The 16,984-nt window shown below is 35.8% G+C and overlaps 1 long non-coding RNA gene across 3 annotated transcripts; it reads left to right on the forward strand.

Moving 5' to 3' along the window:
• Positions 1–26: 26 nt before the first annotated feature.
• On the forward strand, positions 27–16,984 carry LOC135290663 (uncharacterized). 3 transcript variants are annotated; one of them, XR_010353428.1, is made up of 5 exons: positions 27–1,700; positions 11,219–11,317; positions 14,690–14,777; positions 14,884–15,647; positions 15,692–16,984. It is a non-coding gene; the product is annotated as an uncharacterized LOC135290663 (long non-coding RNA). The 3 variants fall into 3 exon arrangements; XR_010353427.1 differs by having other exon boundaries at positions 14,690–15,647; XR_010353429.1 differs by lacking the exon at positions 27–1,700 and adding an exon at positions 8,409–9,312 and having other exon boundaries at positions 14,690–15,647.

Below are 16,984 nucleotides of genomic sequence, written 5' to 3' on the forward strand. Positions count from 1 at the left end.
GAAGGTGTCCCTGCCATGGCTGGGGTGACACTGGGTGGGATTTAAAGTCCCTTCCAACCAAAACCATTCTGTGATACTGAAATTAAAGACTGCACTTTATAAACAGAGCTCCAACAGAGCACAGTGGACTAATTCATCCCAGTCTTGCCCAGGAAAGCAGATTCCAGCAACTTTCAGTGTTCATCTACACCTCAGTGCTGAGGTCCCAAAACCCTGCCTTCCCTTGGGGCATGACACAGCATTGATCCCCTCCCAACAGGTACCCCAAGATGAAACTATGTGATTAGATACAGACTTTCCAGCACAAATGACAGAAACAATCTACAAATAACCTGCTAAATGCAATAATACTGATCAATTAAGTATTAAATAACCCTACTAATTTAATAACATACTAAAGTATTCTGATGTTTTATGTTCAGTTTGGATATCTTAAGGAAATATGAGAAAAGGTCACAGATTCAAGAGTGACTTTTTAAGGGAGGAGGAAAAATATTCCTATTAAAGGAGGCAATGCAAAATTGTGACAACTCCCAACCTATCAGCACTTGAGAAGGGTGTTACCCTAAAATGACACAGCTGGTTGGTTCTTCTCACATTTCTTTATCTCCAAATACTTAAAAGGGGCTCCAAGGATTTACTGTAAAATCAAAACTTACAGGAGCAGAAAGGAACCTCTGCCATCCACGCTTCATTTGTCCCCTGTTCATAGCCCTTATAATTGTTATGAATGGAAATTACATATGAGAGCATATCTGACAGTCTTGCATATTTAAGGACCTTGTTACATAGAGAATACTCTCCTGTGCTGTAGTGGTGCTATAAATCTCCTTAAGGGGGATTATTTCAATATCAATTGCAATAACAGTGTCAAAATCTGGCAGATCATTGGGAAATTCTTTAAGAAAGAAAGAACTTAAATTTTACCCCCAGCTAAGAAATGTTTGGCATGAGAGATCCAGCTCCCGTTTGGTACTGAGTAAAGTAATAACATTTTGAAATGTGTGAGGAGGAAAGGTTTCAAGACCATACAAATACTTAGGGGGAAAAAAATAATTAAAAACATTACTTGAATTAAAACATTTTTTTACAATTACATGTTTTTATTAGTTATGTTTATAAATTCTAGTATTCATGACATATATATTTTAAGTAACGGGAACATTAAGTATAAATGTAATTGTTCAGAAACTATTTTCATTTGCATCCACTATTAACAGCCCGTGATTGTCTGACTGCTTAAAAAATTTCAAAGTAATCTGATAAGCACAGATTTTTTTTTTCCAGAAATGAAAAAAAATAATGAATTGGACTGTGTTCAACAGTTAATTAAAAGCAGTATTTTCATAGGTGTAACCTCAAACTAGGCAAAATCTTCAAAATGAAAATATGCTTTTACCTTGCAATGTGATTTGGGGAAAAAAAATTATAGCCGAAAAAATTAGTTTATAGTAGTCATTGTCTTAACAGTAAAAAAATTGTCAAAGATTGTTATATGAGAGGTAAAAAAAAAAAATCTTTTTTTGCCTTCTTATCCTAAATTTGACTTTCTTCCCTCTTCTTTCATGTTGTGTTTTGCAAGGCTCTTTAAAAAGTGCTCCAGAATCCAGGATTCAGTGGGAAGTTCATTTCTTGCTTCAGCAGCAAATGCTCCATAGCTGAATCATTGTGAAAATCCCACTACACTTTCATTATATACAGTAAGCTGAAAGCTTTTTTTCGGTTTTTTTTTAACTATGTATCTTTTTAACTTGTTCTTGTGAATCATGCACTTGGATTCCACAGGTGTTTGGTTCTCTTGGTGAAACAGAAATAAATTCTGCTACTAGGAACATGATCAAGAGTATGTTATGTTTTCAGAAAAAAAAAAATAAAAATAAAAAACTTTTCAGATTTATTCTTTTTCTTTTTTTTCCTTTATCCGTTTTTGCTGTTTAGAATGGCAATGGGGGCATAAACTGAAATTATCTGAAGTTGAGGAATAAACTGTTCTTTAAACACAAATTACAAATGCAAAAGATTAGCCAAACAACATCACCACCTAGTCTGAAATCCTTTTTTGCCAAATTCAAAATACTTAGCAAAGAAAGACATCATTATGTGAGCTCTGAATTCTGATTCCTTATTCACATTACAAATCTTGGTGTTCTTTTGAATGCTCACTTTTACAAAAAATGTAAAAATAAATTAAAATGCACTTCATATTGTTTACTTTAAATGTTATCACACTAATTTTCCCTATAGAATATGGTGCAAGATTCATCCAAAATATATAATACATTTTTTTATTAAGAATTAACCCAAGTTATCACTGTGGTTTGTTCTGCCAAAACAAAACCTACTTACCAGTCAAATAACTCAGAGATAGTTTGTTGGGGTTTTTTTAAGATTACCAAACTCGAAAAAAACTTAGTAAGATTTTGAGTCTTGGGATAAAACCTAAAAATGGATCTATAAATCTTCATGTGCATATTTATGTAATTAGCAATGGTTAATACTTAAAATGTATTTGTCTTGCCTTCTTTTCTGAAAAGCACAAAGAAAATTGGTAATTTGCCTACTTTGCAGAGTTTTAAGCACTTGCAAAAAAATTTGAAGCACAACTTTAAAAATGCCATACCAGAAATGGCAAAGAACTTATAAGCTGGGTATTCAAGCTATAGAAATACAGAACAAAAATTTTCTTTTGAATAGTTCTCAGTGTTATCCAGAAGAATAATAGAGAATGGGAATAAAAGTATCCTGTAATGAGTGGACCTTTGGTCAAAAATAGCACATTTTCCACTAGGAAATGCTAGTATGCATTGGGATTGTGTCACCTGAGAGGAAGGTATTGAGCAGCTGAGGAAAGAGGGTGGGAATTGACACCCACAAGGGAAATAGAGGCAGGAGAAATTAAGAAAAATATGATGAAAAACTGATTGTCTTTGACTGGAAAGATGTCCCAGTGATTTCAGGTAAAAAAAGATGCAAACCCCGAATTTTTGGTGACCTGAGACTGCCAGTATATGACCTACTTGTGAAAACTTTCTCTTTTTAAATTACTGCAGGAAAAGTTGTCATTCAGATATTTATATGTGAGTAGAGAACAGAGGGAGGATTTCTGAGGGTGGGATGATTATGCCTGGAGCACATTAGGAACTTAATTTTTAATTTCATTTCAAGCCATCCTACATTCATTTAAAATAAGCTATTTTTCATGGAAGAATACGCTTCAAAAGGAAAAATCAAAAGTTAGAAAGGTTTCTAAAGCCAAAGGGTTTTAATTCAACATTCACCCAGAAAAAGAAATAATGCAAGACTTCAGAGTAAAAGTGATAGATGTTAAATTTAGCAAATATTATTTGGACATATCTCCAAAGTTCAGGTTTGATATTCTAAAACAATTAGAGAAAAGTAAAATGTGAAATCTGATGGAACCATTAATTTCATCTCAGTGACAAAGAAAAGAATACAAGATCTACAGATGAGCCCAGAAAACCTTATTTAAGAAGGATTTTTGGATTTTATCTTCAACGTTTTCATTGTCTAATAAATTAAAAGAGCAGCAAGAATTTTGCAATGATGTAATGGCTTACTTAAAAAGACTTTCAGCACTCAGATTTGCTTCCCATATCCAGAATGGCTGGTTTTATGGTGTTTGATTGTTTATCCCATTTTTCCTTCTCATTTCCTTCTCCTTCTTCAGGTATAAATTTTTATATGCATATAAATTTAAAGGGATGGAGTTTCTGCTTTGAGTTTCTGACCAAAGATTTCATAGGAGGATGTATTAAACATCTGTTGAGTCCTAGCAATTCAAAATAACTGATGTTTGTGTTTGTGTTTCAGGGGGTATATAAGCAAGGAAGAACATTTTGACTTGGTTTTTATTTTTGGTTTGGGTTGGGGTGATTTTTTGTTCTGTTGTTTTTGTTTTTTGTTTGTTTTGGTTTGGTTTATTTTTGTTTTGTTTTTTTTGTTTGTTTTTTTTTATTTTTTTATTTGGTTTGGTTTTTTTCCTTTTTTTTTGGTGAGGTTTCTGTTGTTGTTGTTGTTGTTTGGAGGCTTTTTTTTGGTCTTTTAATGTTGGTGGTTTTTTTGGGGTTTTTGAGATACTGAACATCTCTGGGGAAGACATAAATTCTCCTGACTTTCAGTGACTGCACAGCTAGGCCCTGGCTTGTTTTACAGCTTATTGCACAGGGCTTGATCCCATCAGAGCCCCATAAAGTGAATAACAAAATCTCCCTGCCAGTGGTGGGCTTTGGAAAGTCCTTTTGCCTGAGACAGATTTTTCAAAAGGCTTTTGGCAGGAAGGACTGAGAGTAGAGATCACAACTGTGAGTATTTAGGCACTTTGCCAATGAGGAGAATCCACTCTGCCACAGAGTTACAGGTGCCTGAAAAGAGCTCAGGGGAATTAGCAGAGATCTGCTTTGACCTTTCAGGAATAAATGAAGAAAGAATACATTAAAACATTGGATGAGCCTTGCTGTATCTCACTGAAGGAATTGATGTTAAAGAAGAAATCCAGGGGTGAACGATAACAATAGCTGCTCACAACTAAGCAACTATCCTCTAACTTGAAAGTGTTGCTTCAAAAGGCCTGCCCAGCTTTTAGCAAAGTTCAGTGTTTTTCTGAGGGAGAGGTAATGTTACATCTTTGGTTTGTATTGCTTTCAAAGAACTTTTCCACCATGCATTTCTTCATGCTATTTTTTATTGGTGGGTGCAGCTTCCTGCCCCACATTCCACCCTAGGGTTTCCTGAGTGCGTCAAATACAGAAGAATTACATTCAAAAACATTGCAAATGGGTGATGTTTTACCACAAAATTCTGTGCCCTGGGACTCAGAGATGGGGTGATATCCTGATTTTCTCTCTGGAGTGTCAAGTCACCTTGCCCATCAGTCAAACCTCATCAGAGCAAGAGCCTTCACTTGGTTTGCAGGAGCTTCAGACCAATCCTTCTCTCTGTCTATCTATGTGCAGTTATTAAATTTCAGCTCTCATCATATATTTAGCAGCTAATAATCTGAAAACACCTGACAGATCAGACCTATCCCATGGACTTTGCTGGAGTTCTGCTGATGAGCTGGGCACGAGGATTTTCTTTGCTGTGGATGGTGAGAAAAAGTGAAAAATTCATCTCACCCTTAATCTGAAATCTCATCCAACTTAAAGCAGCTCAGATAATTTAGATTAAAATCCTTCTCCCCCGGCTAAGAAGGGGAATGTTGGTGTCTAACCCTGCAGTACTAAGGATGTGAAAAGTGGATGGAATGGTCTGGTTTTTCTAAATAATTTTGTTGCTTAAAGCATCTTAAAATTCATTAAAACAATGTGGCCTATTGACTTCTTCTGCTAGTGACCTTATACTTTTCGTATGTTTTTGTGTTTCTGTGAAGTTAAGCAGTTATTTACATATTGGAGTGCACACAGAGACTCAACTCTATATGAAATAATGTATGTCAAAACCCACTAGTATCAATTTTTTTTTTTCTTTATTTTATATTTTTAATAACCATTACTGTATTCTGAGAGTGCAGGAATAAGGTTTCCCCCTAGATAAGTATTGTTTTGATTTAGTGGTTTCCATGTGGTAAGTTGCTAATTATGAATCATTTTTTTTCTGGGCAAGATTTTGTTTAGGATTATTTTAGGTTCATTTTCTTCCCTGGGGAATTTTTTGCAGGGGGAATTATGCTTGTAGTAAAATAATGTCCTTTAATTTTTATAAAATTTACAATTTTAATACAATATAACATTTAATAATTACCAGAACTTACATTCTCCTGTAAGCCACTGAAGGGATTTTCCAAAGTGTAATTCCCTTTTTTCAGCCAATTCATGGACTCATAAGGACCAAGTGTTCACTAACTCAAATTTTATAAACCAAACAATTTTACAATCTTAAACCAAAGCCCACTGAAGTGGATTAGTCTCAAAGAAGATAGAAACGGTAATACACAGAAGAAAAAGCTTAAGGATTCCATAAATACTGCAGAGGAAAAAGTGTTGGAGATATTGATTTTCAATAATTAAATAATGTAACTAGAGAAAAAAAGTCTTTTACTTAGGCAAGTTTAATTTAATAGGGAATAGGATGCTTGACCCTGCTAGCAAACTCTTTAACATTATGAAGTATATCACACAGAAAGTATTCTTGATTATTGACTCAATTAAAATGTTAAGAGGAAGAATGTAGACAAAACAGTGAGAAATAAGCATGAAAGATTTTCTGTCATAAAGATTCCTGACTGTGCATAAATGGGGATGTGTTTACCATGAACACCATAGGCAGATCTGCATTCCTATAAGCAGAACTTCTTGTGTTACTTTATTTAACTGATTTGGTATCAGATCCTCTACCCCTACAGCTTCAGTATGCACTGCAGAAAGAAAAAAACAGATCTTAATTAGAGTTTGATTTTTAGTGAGCTTTTTTAACTGACATGAATGTTCCTTTCCAAGTGTTCCTTTATTGTAAAGGCAGTGGCAGTGGATTCCATAGTTCTTTCACAAATTTAACACTTTTATCTAAATTTTTTTTGGCATTTATTTCACAAATAATTTTAAGGGTCAGAGTTATTCCAAAAAAAGACCATTTTTTTCTGTTTTCCTCAGCCTCAAGTTATCCTCTGAAAGTAATTATTTTAAAAGTTAACAGGGTGTTGTAATGTCATCTGAAAATTTCATATTTGTCTCTTATTCAAATTTGATGTTAATCAAACAATGCTTTCAAAAAAATTGTTTATATCATTGCAGTATTTAAATCCCTGTCACTGTCTGTCATGATCTTGGAAATCATGTTCTGAGTCCTGTCATACAACCATATTTTTTCTTGAGAAAAAGTATTTCCAAGGTGATGTAGGTAATACTAAAATTATATATTTTAGAACTTCTATTTCATTTCATAACTACAAAAACAAGGGACTAACTTCCCTTGTATTGGCAGGGTTTTATTTATGTGGGTTGTTCTTGCAGTTCCCTTGAGAAAATGAAAATGCACAAAAGAAGGGCAATAAAAAGTAAAAAGACTTTTTTTTTCCCCTGGTGATATAATTTCATGAAATGGAAAAAACCTCCAAGTATGGAACATAATAAGTAGGCACAAGTATTATGTGTTAGGATTTTCAGATTGCTGAAATAACAGTTATATTCCACTGCATGCTACAAGGGAAAAAATTCAGAATTAGGATTTTCCTGATTGCATAAATTAATTTCAGGCTACCTTAAAAAATACAGTATTACATTTCAGTAATTGATTCTGAGTTCACTTGCAAATATTTTAAAAATCAGCTGCTCTCTGAAAAATTGAATTAAGACAGGAGTGTATGTTTAGGTTGACTTAAAGTCCAAATCACATCCATCTCTAAGTCTGTCTGTGCTTGAGTTCTTCAGATGTGATGTTGATTTTTAGATTTTTCACCCCTTCCCTGAGAAAGGGATGGGTTATGTGCAAAAATCAGTTTTATTCAACAGGCATTCAATCTTTTTTCTTCAAGTAGTATCCTATTTTTACAACAATTTCAAGATTTTACTTTAAATACAACCTCTGCAATGAATAGGTATTCCCCCAGGAATATCAGCACAATCTGTCTTACCCCTTCAAGACTGAAATGTGACTGAGAACACATAACAGGATACACACTACAAAAGTAGCTAAATTTGTTCTAAATTTACATTATAAATAACTTTATTTTCAACAGTCAGGACTAAGGAGAAAAACCCAGCAGCTGAGATTGAAAATACCAAAATGAAGCATCTGTAGGAAAGGCATAATATATTTATTTAAAATTCTCCTGCATCTTGGCCTATAATCATCAATTGACAACTGGTCCTTTTGAGTCTTTGGGTATTTTCTGTGGACGTGTGTTGTCCCCTGACACAAAATCAACTAAATGTTTACAGAATTGACTTATCACATTGATAGGCACAGAGAGAATATTCCAATTTGGTTTACACAGCCAGCAAAGGGCAAATCTGGCTTGATCATTTCACACAAAATGATCAATTATCTAATTAGTAAATTAGTAATGAGGAAGGGAGGAAGGAAGGGAGGAAGGAAGGGAGGAAGGAAGGGAGGAAGGAAGGGAGGAAGGAAGGGAGGAAGGAAGGGAGGAAGGAAGGAAGGAAGGAAGGAAGGAAGGAAGGAAGGAAGGAAGGAAGGAAGGAAGGAAGGAAGGAAGGAAGGAAGGAAGGAAGGAAGGAAGGAAGGAAGGAAGGAAGGAAGGAAGGAAGGAAGGAAGGAAGGAAGGAAGGAAGGAAGGAAGGAAGGAAGGAAGGAAGGAAGGAAGGAAGGAAGGAAGGAAGGAAGGAAGGAAGGAAGGAAGGAAGGAAGGAAGGAAGGAAGGAAGGAAGGAAGGAAGGAAGGAAGGAAGGAAGGAAGGAAGGAAGGAAGGAAGGAAGGAAGGAAGGAAGGAAGGAAGGAAGGAAGGAAGGAAGGAAGGAAGGAAGGAAGGAAATATGGTATTTTCCTCTGCCCAATGAAAATTCTGAAAACTGCCATTAAGTACATATCTTTTCTTGATTTTCCACAAGATTTGTGTGTAATGTAGCCCCTTGTATGTCTGTCTTTTCCCTGTGTTGTGGTTTATCCTCACAACCTTGGCTTCCTTATTCTCTAATTCCAGGCCATTGGTTCCGTTGTTCCAGCCAGGTGATGATGTGATCACCTGAGGTGGAATTCCCACAGTGACTGCATTTTTTTTTTTTTTAATTTCAGGGGGTTTTTACCAGTTTTTTTTCAGATTTCACTCGGTCAAGAGTGAAATTCCAAAATGGTAGAGATGCCAAGTGCTGCAGGATCTCTCTTACACTATACCCCACTCCCTGCCTCTCACACCTATCCATCCTTGAGATAGATCTTGGGTGATCTCAAACAAGCTTTTTTTTTTTTTCTTTCCTTAAGGCATACCCCCAAGGGCATTGCAATAGGGACAAGAGGGTTTGAACATGCCACAGAAATTCAAAATCCTCTATTTTAACTAGTCTGAGGGAGAAGGGGGAGGTGAAGGGGGAAAGGATGGGTAAAGAACAGGTAAAGTGCCCCTCCTTGTCCCCACAGATTGTCTCTCTGTGGAGAAAAGGGTAAGGGTGTAATTATTAATAGTTTCTAAAGGGTTGGTTCTAAAAGCACAGAGATTATGGCAGTTCTGGGCACAAACACCAGGGTAGGCTGACAACCAACAATTTTCTCATATCTTAGGCTAGTGATACAGCAAAATGATAATCCTAACCCAGCCCTCAGAGACAACAAACACCACAGCAGGAATTTTGATTTATTTCAACAAACATGCCCTGCAAGTGAGGTGCTGCATGACACAAGGTGAGAAGATGTGCAACAAACAGCCCCGAGAGCAAACAAATCAGCATTGTGATCAGTAACTGATCATCTAGTGCAATAAATATTTATAACACTATTTTAATATACTCTGGTCAGATCTGTCCCTATCTCAAGTCTTTTCTGCACCACATTGGGATCTAAGAGGGACTGTTGTGTATCAGGAGGATAAAAGCAAGAAAATTAATTGTCTGGGATCATAATTTTAATGAGTGAAAATAAATTACCAAAGTCATAGTAAAAGTAATGTTAATAAATTGCAATGAAAAAGGAAAAAAAAACTGAAAGAGAGAGAAATGAAACTGGAGAGAAATGAGTGATTCAAGTTATAAAACTCTGCTCACAACTTACTGGAGGAAAAAAAAGGAGGCAAAAGGAGGAAAAGGGCGAAGGGAAAAGGGAAGAGAGAAAAAGGAAGGAAATTTTAGGGAAGTTCAGGGAAGTTCAGGGAAGTTCAGGGAAGGGAAAGGAAGGGAAGGGAAGGGAAGGGAAGGGAAGGGAAGGGAAGGGAAGGGAAGGGAAGGGAAGGGAAGGGAAGGGAAGGGAAGGGAAGGGAAGGGAAGGGAAGGGAAGGGAAGGGAAGGGAAGGGAAGGGAAGGGAAGGGAAGGGAAGGGAAGGGAAGGGAAGGGAAGGGAAGGGAAGGGAAGGGAAGGGAAGGGAAGGGAAGGGAAGGGAAGGGAAGGGAAGGGAAGGGAAGGGAAGGGAAGGGAAGGGAAGGGAAGGGAAGGGAAGGGAAGGGAAGGGAAGGGAAGGGAAGGGAAGGGAAGGGAAGGGAAGGGAGCTTTGAAATTCCATCTATTTTTATGGAATCAGGTCAGCAATTTAGCATAAGCTTGTTAGTCTAGATATTAAAGATTATTGTTTTTCTTTGTATTTATCCACAATGATGATTTAGGGTTTGGGTTCTCTTCTGAGTGTCAAAAGAACAAGAGAGCATTTTGATAAAAACTTGCTTTAAAAAAATCTCTTGCTCTTTTTAATGTGTTCTAGCATGGCATGACCTTACTCAGTTGGCTAATTAACATTTCCTAGGGAAAGTCATTAAAAACTATTGGTTACCCTGTATTTCTGCAGGCATAGGAAGGGGTGTAATGGAAAGGAAGTGAAATCCTTAAACAATACACTCACTTTTCTCCAAAGCCATTCACTGGATATTGGAGGGTTCATAATTTCTGTAGTCATAATGATGATAAGAAAGATATCTGACCTACACCAGTTTTCCACTTAAAAAAAAAAAATCTTACATTGCAGCTTTTATGGCTTTTACCACTTAAATCTATCCCTTGCTATGAAGACACCCTTTCATCCCAGGATAAGTGTAAGAACATCTGTGTGTCACTGATTTTGAACAAATTCATCCCTCTGAAGTGTTCATTAGTCCAAAGTAATGACAATGTTATTATCTTGGATGTGTACAACCCATACCCAGGCAGGGTTCAGTGCTGCTTTCAGTTTGGGAGCTGCCTCCTCCAGGATGGGTGAGAGTGGGAAGAGCTGTGTAAAACCCAAAAATGCAATCGTACCTGCCATTAAAGTTTAAATAGTACCACCATTAAATGCCACAAAATGACTGTTAAGTGCCATAAAATTAAATTGTTCCACATCATTAAAATGCTTCCTACAAGGAGAATGCAGGGCAGGGATGCCTGGACAGCAGCACCCCTACACTGGTAACTTCTGCAAGATCTGAGGTGACAAAATCTTAGGAATCATCTCTAGCAGAAGCTGTGTAATACACAAGAACCTAGGGCTCTGTAATATTTAATTTCTAAATATTTGTCTGAGAGGGAAAAAGAGGGAGTTTTTTCTTCTTCTTCTTCTTCTTTTAAATTAAAAACAACTTGCTTCAATAATTTAGTTCTAATTATCTCAATATTATCACACAAATAGGAACAAATGGCAAGCAAAGCTGGAAGAGACTGCCATATCTTCTCTCTGCTCAATAAGAAGCAGAAAACCAACTTACAGTGCTTGTGTGAACCATTTAAAGTAAGTAATAACAGTGTTTTGTCACTAAGATTATTTTCTATTGTAGCCTGCATCACCGAAAATACAGACATAAATCTTTTATAATGTCTATCCCAGTGACTCAATTAAGTGTTCTTAAACTACTGGAATGGAGAAAACACCTTCAACAGTAAATACTTTTAAAACTGCTCCATGGAGACTACTTCAGCCTCAAAGAACAAGGAGCATCTGTTGTTCCAAAGTCCTCCTCCACAGGGTAACAGGAGGAAGAAAACACTCTGTTTTACCACTAGAAACACTTCTGCACACAGTGCTCCTCTCCCAAACATCAGGAACAACGCCAAATTGCCTTTTGAACTCTGAAATTAATGAGCAGCTCTTTCATGGGCTTGGATAGGAGCAGAATTTAGCATCTTTGATTCGCAGTGTTAGCCATTTGCAGCTAACCTGGGACTAAATTAATTAATAACAAGTCCTTCACGTACAGAGTGCATCCTTCAACAAGCCTCACCCTCAAATTTTTTTTCCTTTAAAGTTTGCTTAGCAATCTTTCTAGGACTACAGCTAGAAATCAGTCTCTTTTCCTGTGTGTATAAATACCAATTGCTGTCTGTATTTCCCTGTACAGCAAAAGTTAATGCCTCATTAGACACTGACATCAGAGAAGACAAGATATTTCTTATCTAAGCTCACTGAATTTTTAGAAGCCTGGGAATTGTTTTCTGACTTGGGTGATGCACCTTTTTTCTTTTTTTTTTCTTTTTTTTCTTTTTTTTTTTTTTTTTTTTTTTTGATTCTCAGTGAATTATTCAAAAATATGAAAGAGTAGATAAATTTTTGTACAGATCAGTTTAAGAAAAGTTGGTTGGTTTCTGGTTGGGTTTTTTTCCCTTATCAATGGCTCTCAGGTTGCATTAATTAATTGCTATTAAAAGCTTCCATAATCTTTTAATTTCTCCTGCAAATCCTTTTTTTTTTTTCATCTTAGTGAAATGACTTAAGAGTTCTGTCTTTACTGAGCTATGTGGGCTGGGGGAAGAGAGGTTTTTATGCTCTTTTTGAGACTTTTGGGGATGCAGGGTTACAAAGGCTGAATCTCTCTTTCCAGATATGCATTTTTGATTAAATAATACCCTTTATATTATATGTTTCTCTTTCCAAGCTTTTATGGCAAGCATAGGCCCTGTAAAAGATAAATCAAATTAAAAGCTTTAACCTTCCTTCAAGGAATCCATTTCTTTTTCATCCAGAAGAAACCTGCAAAATAGGACCAAAATGGCACAATAAAACTAATGAAATTCAATGGTGTGAGACAGATTTCTGTACTAAAAATCTGCACACCATCTATTCCAGTGGTTTATATGGTCCATGGGAACATGGGAGGTTACAATGTGCAACTCAGGATGGAAGGGGAAAAGGAAGGAGAAGGGGCAACTCCAAACATAAATCCACAGATATTGAAGTGTCCTGTGCTTTTTGTGTTAAAACACGGTGAATCTTTGCAGATTTATGTATCTAAAAGATGGAGGGACAAAGTTTGATGGGCTACTTGCATATCCCTGACTGCACATACTCAAAATCTCTCTTCAACTAGTTAAATTTCAGTTTGGTAAATTTTAATATATTATACAAGTCCAAGAAGCACCACTTCAGGCCACAGGAAAAAGAGAAGTCCTTTATCTGTGAAATTGTTTTCTGTTTGGTTTGGTTTGCCTGTTGTTTTTTCCCCAAGGAAAAGGAGAAAAAAAACTGTTTAATAGGAAAAATACAAAAGGAAAGTTGGAGGTTGGAATTCATCATTTGTGTTCATACAGAAGATTAACAAATGATAATTACTGAATGTCTGAAAGAAAAATGTACAGGTAGTAATTTGTCTTATCTCTACTAATAAGGTGTTTCTATGAATCTCTGTGATTTGACTTCATGACTGATGATGAATTTTAATAATCAAAGCTCAGGAAATTGTCAAATTAAAGAAATATATAAGATTTTTATCTTTTATCTCCATTATGTTCATTTATTTGTCTCAGAAGTAGCAAAACTCTGGCAAAACAAGTTTAAAAAATAACCCTTCAGAATGAGAGAACCTAGTGAAGAACTACCAAACTTAATGTAGATAATGTCATGATGAATGGCCTGTTTATCAAAGTCTTTCCTTCTCTTCCATGGTGACTACCAGGATCTGAACAAAAGCCTGAGTTCTATTCCCAGATAAACATCCCACACCTGACACAGAAACAATTTTAGTTCCAGCCATGCCATCCACTGCAGAGCTCAGTATAAAATGTTTGATCTTTATTATTCTTTAATCCAGGGGGAGCAAAATCTAGGTTGAGCAAAAATTAAAATTTAATCTAGGTTGCGCAAAAATTAAAAATAAAAAAAAATCAATACCCCAAAAAATCCCCAAAACCCCAAGTAAACAAAACCCACCAAAACTAACAAGCAAAATCCAAAACAAACAATCCAAAAGAAACCAAAGAAACATATGTTGTAAATCACTCTTTTATGTAAAACATTTATTAACATTGTTTTATTTTTTTAAAGTAATGAAAAATTTTGTAGATTTTTTACTTTACAATATATTATGAATACAATTTAGCCAAAAAAGACTTTTTGCACTCCTGTGCCTTATGTTCAATAAATAAAGCAAAAAACCTTAATTATTTTTATACACTTCTGAAGAGGAGTTTTGCATGCTGTGTGTGCGCTGTTTGACAGGATATAGCAGAGGATGTTAGAAATCATTCACTAAAAATTCATTAATCAAACAAATAACACATTTGGGCAGAGAAAACAACTTTTAAACTAATACATGAAGCTGTCAACATTTCCTTCTTTAGACAGAAAAGCCTCTCAAAGGGCACAAACAAGTTTTTAGCAATAAACTTCGTATTTCCAAGCATCGCTCTGAGCAATAGCACCTAGGTGCTAGAAATAACAAAAAAATTTAAGTTTCTTCCTAAATTCAATCTAATAAATTAATGGCATTTCAAAGAAACCACTGGCTGAGGGCTCACATTACTTAATTTCTCACTGAATAGAAGCATATGTCCTTTTAATGTGGCTTGTTAGAGGACAGCTTCAATTTGGTATCCAACAATATTTACAAGGTTGTTCCTCTTTCTGTGTTGTTCCATCCCTCCAAATGTTTTTGCAATAAATGTCTATGAGGAGGTCATTTTTGCATGTCATTTAATGTCAGTTTTGAGAGTCTCCCAAACTGCAAAGTTGTTTGCCTGGTCAGGAATCAATATCATCCCCATTTACTAAAAAAAAAAAAAAAAAAAAAAAAAAAAAAAAGAATAGCCACATAGAGGATCCATTTATTTTGCCCAGAGCAGGGTGGTTTGAGAACACACTGGTGTTGACCTTTATTGTGTAATTCTGCAGTTAACAGAGCAGACATGTCCTGTGGGATGTGTCACCTTGGGCTGCACTGTCAGGACATCAGAAGCTACAAGCAAAACATGTGAATCAGGTGGGAATTGTCTCTAGGAATATATTACAATATATTGCAAAGCAGAAATAATAATAAAAAAATTAAAGGAGAGCCATAAATTATGTAATGATTTCCTCAAAAATAGGTCTGTCATCAAGTTAATAATGGAGGAAATTGTGTGATGGGACTCTGGAAACATAACAGGGAAAGTCTGGGACAGGGAGCTGAGTTCCCAAGACCTTCACTGCTCTGAGGTGCCTATGAAGAGGAAATTCTGCCTTAAAAAACCATCAATGAATCCCAAGGCCCCCAAATACCCAATAAAAACCTACTTAGGTAACCTAAAAAGTACCTCCATGACATTAATTTATTAGCGCAATCTAAATGATTTCCATGTAAGACATATTTAAGTTTTGTTGAATGGTAATACTGTGAGAAAACCTCTTTCCTTCCTGCTGGTTTGAATGCAGAAATGTGCCTGGACACCTGCAAAGGCATGCCAAGGGGTCCTGCAGGCTGAAAAAAACCTCTGTTATCCCTCCTGCAGCAGCTTCCAGCACAGGAACCTCGGTGCCTCAGCACTTCAGGGGTTTCAGGTGCCGTGGAAGTGTGTTACAGTTCAGGATAACAATCCCCAACACACGATATTAGCTGCAGGGGAAAAAAGGGGTTTGCACAGCATGTGGAGATCTCTCATAATTTCCAGGCTTTTCTCAGCTGCTTATATTCTTCCTATTCCAGACGACTTTTCACACATCTCAAAGCCAAAATAAGCAATGATGGTTTTCTAACATTTAATACTTTTTTTTTTTTTATGGGAACAATACAGCTTAAAATTTAAAACATTTGTGATGCTTTCTGCTTCTGAGAGGGAAGACCTGTGTTCTTCACTGGTGTTTTCACTCTCAGGTAGAGTAAAAACCAGCAACAAATAGTGGTGTTTTCACTCTCAGGTAGAGTAAAAACCAGCAACAAATAGGGAAAAATTAGGTCTCTGTTTGCTCCAAGGATGGCATTGTGAATACCTTCTTTTATATGCAAGAAACAGAGAGAATCTAAAGATAATCAATGTAGGCTGCCCATAGTTAATCAACCCAATGCACATTAAAAAAAAAAAAAATTACAGTGCAGGCCAAGTAGTTCTAAATAAATGTGGCAAAGAATTGTAAGAATGGCTGCTGAACTAAAGAAGCAAAATATTGTGGCATCATTAATTAGGTTTGATTGAATTTTGGAAGTATTCCTGAAGAAGCACGGTTGGATCCTTGAACGTTGCTGTGGAATGAACTCTTCTGCACAATTATTCTTGAAGACAGAGCGTATAAAAGGATAAATAATCCTTGTTTAGGGATTGGGAATTGATGATGCCTTGGAATGCAGCAGAACTGAACTTAACAAGTTACAGTTGCAGGAAGAATATATCTGATGGTGAAAGCTTTATCTGTTCCTCAGTTTTTCACACAGTGCCCCTCCCTATTCTGAATAATTCAGAGGTTTTTAAGCTATTTTTCTTAATCTTGTTTTGCTGTAAACTTATTTTCTGTAAATCATGGTTTCAGGGGAAAGGGGGAGATATTGACCACGCAAAATAAATGAGAATAACTATGAACCTATAGGCATTGTTTTGCTGGTGTAAATCAGGTTTTAAAACAAGTAAAAGAAAGGCTTTCACAATGCTATGTGGGTTTAGAGCAGATGGGGATGTGTTACTCTTATATTAATTAATTAAAAGTAAAATCACAAAAATATGATTAATTAATTGAATAATTTATTTATATAATTTCTTATTATGTTAGTATACATATAATATAAATAATATTTATTCTATGTTGTGTATATGTCATAAACGTACTCAAATTTGCCCAGTGGAAACAAACAATGATTTTTCTACATTGTTTGCTTGTAATTTTGGTTTGAATTTGCTTGAGTGCTCAGCACACACATTTTAACACCATAGCTTAGGATCATTTGTGTGTGGATGAAGAGATGACAAGATACAGGCATGTTAAGGGAGGCTATCAGTCAATTATCAATCAATCAATCAATCAATCAATCAATGTGCCTTTCCAAGAACAGCAGAGATAAAAGACTGGAAAATTGCAGGTGTTAGTAAATACACATTCTCTAATAATGGCATTTCTTAGATTTCTGCCTTTAAAATACCATATATCATTTAGGTAAAATGAGGTTTGTGTTCTTCATTATTCCATCTAACTTCCATTGTGTTGAAGGAAAAAAAAATTGTG

This window comes from Passer domesticus, chromosome Z (assembly GCF_036417665.1).
Source record: "Passer domesticus isolate bPasDom1 chromosome Z, bPasDom1.hap1, whole genome shotgun sequence".
NCBI lineage: Eukaryota > Metazoa > Chordata > Aves > Passeriformes > Passeridae > Passer > Passer domesticus.